This window comes from Dasypus novemcinctus, chromosome 6, assembly GCF_030445035.2.
Source record: "Dasypus novemcinctus isolate mDasNov1 chromosome 6, mDasNov1.1.hap2, whole genome shotgun sequence".
Taxonomy (NCBI): Eukaryota; Metazoa; Chordata; class Mammalia; order Cingulata; family Dasypodidae; genus Dasypus; species Dasypus novemcinctus.
Window position 1 is genome coordinate 7,228,845 of NC_080678.1, and position 2,503 is coordinate 7,231,347.

Sequence of the window (2,503 nt, forward strand, 5' to 3'; positions counted from 1 at the left end):
AGGGACCTCTGACAGCTCCTCAAAAGTGAAAAAAGATTTCGAAGCAGTGAATGGACAATTTATGTGCAAGTTTATTTGTGAAACATATTTCCAGCCAAACTTCATCCTAGCTCTGCCAATAAAAACACATTTCATTTCTTTCCAGAAGAAGTGTGTTATCTGATGGTTTCACAGGCACCCATTTTCCCTAGAAGAAAGGACTCCCTGGATGAGTAGGTATCCACGATCCCAGCCGAGGGTTGGGTTGGATGTTGTAGTGTGGCTAGGCAGAAAAAAAGGGGAGGGGAGAACAAATGGGATGTGATCATCATGACCCTCTCTAGAAGAAATGCATTTTCCTCCTTCCTCTCTTCCTGCCCTACTGTTTTTGCTGCCTGTGTTGTCTTCTCTTCTCGCTTTCTCTCCTCTAGGATTCACTGGGATTCGATCCTGGAGATTCCTGATATGGAAAGAGGTTCCCTGTCAATTGCGCCACCTCAGTTCCTAGTTTCTGCTGCACTTCACCTTGATTCTCCCCTTGTCTCTCTTTTGTTGCATCATCATTTTGTTGCATCATCATCTTTCTGTGTGACTCACTTGCATGGGTACTGGCTCACCACGCAGGCACTTGTGCAGGCGCTGGCTCACTACACAGGCACTCACACGGGCACTGGCTTACCACGCAAGCATTCGCACGGGCACTGGTTCACCTCATGGGCACACTTTCTCTTCTTCTTTTTCACCAGGAGGCCCCAGTGATCGAACCCAGGTCCTCCCATAGAGTAGGCGGAAGCTGTATCATTTGAGCCACATCTGCTTCCCAGAAATGCACTTATAAGAAATGCAGTTTGTAAATCTTAACCCAATTGCCACCATCTCCAAAATGTCTTTAAAATAATTTTAAAAGCCTTTTAGATCATTTAACATTTCTCAGGGGGAAACCTTGTATTGGGAACTAACTGCCAATTCTCAGTCTGCTACATAAATCCTCATCTCCGCTCCCCAGGACCGGACACGAGTTGCCATGGATGGCAGAGTAGGTCCACAGTTTTCTGACTGTGGTGGGCGCATCCTTTGCCAAGCAGCTTCTTTATACAACCTGGAGAGATCACAAAGCAGAATCCGTGCAGACTGAGTCCAGCTCTGCTGGCCCACGAAAAACATGTGCTTTGCCTGATCCTGTTTTCGTTGATGAGAAATCATTATTGGTGATTCAAGATACTCGGTTTAATTTATGCACACACACATGCAGACACGTGTATGTATATGTACAAAGCTACATACCTGCCGACCTTTAACACCTTCTCCAGCCCTTCTTGCTTCAACAGGCTGCATACTCGAGGCCCCATACAATTTACCAGGTCTATGTATGTGAAAGGATGTGAATACAGGCTACAAGTGGACACTTATTTCCATGTGTATCTTTATTCACCAGAAGGTCCGGCTTTCCATGCCATCACCCAAACACATATTCGATGACACTTTTTTGGCCACTGAGTATAGCAGTTGCCCCATACGTTTGTATGCAGCTGCACATTCTGTTCTTTTGACTTGAAATGCTTTATGTGTAAACAGTTTAGGGTGTGCATGTGCATGTGTGTATGTGCGTTCATTTATTCTCCAAGGCCATGTGGAGTTAATTTTCTTGCCCTATTTGTAATTCTTGATTCGAATCTAAGAAAGGAAGGCTGCAGATGAGCTTGCCTTGGCATCACAAACCAAATCACTTATAAAATCACAAGTGACTCTTTAGAGGGCTGAGAAGTTCTGACCAGACAAGCTCCTTTGGGCTTTAAGCCTCCAAGAGCGCCTGTGTCACCAGACAGCCACGTCCCCTCCCATGCTCCCACAGCCTACAGACCCCGTCCCTCTGCCCGGACATGCATGATCTGCTTTCACACACTGACGAGCCAGCACAGCATGGGCACCTGGAGCAGGTGCCAGGGCACCGAGAGAGTCAGCCTCTCCTGCCCGTCGAGGAGTCCAGGGCAGAGGGCCTGGAGCACAGCGAGAACATGCATGCACGTGCACACACATGTGCATATACACGTGCACACACACAGAGTTTTTTATCCCACATGCACGCACCCGCCCAGCCTGGAAAGCCCATTCAACGTGGGTTGAACCGGTGACTACAAGTCTTCTATTTGCCCAAATTCCTCAAAGGTCTCCACACTGACAAGTCTCTGAAATACCATGTTGGCACTCTCCTCCAGGGGCAAAACACGGGAGCACCTGTGCCTTTTCAATGATCTAAGCCTGTGTCTTTGACTCCTGTTTAGAGTTGCTTACCCTATGGTTATTTGCTAGAATGTTCTCCAATGACTCCACTGCTGCAAGCCTTGTGGGCAGGAATGCGGTTCTCCTAGCACCCCTACTTGTTGCCTTTGGGGAACTCGGTGCCAGCAGCTGCTCTCAATGCAGCTCAGGGCCATTCTGAGGAAGGGGGTGATAACATAATGTTATCAGATTTTATTTAGGTTCTTGGCTATGCTGCAGAAATGAATTTCAAGAGCACGCCGGA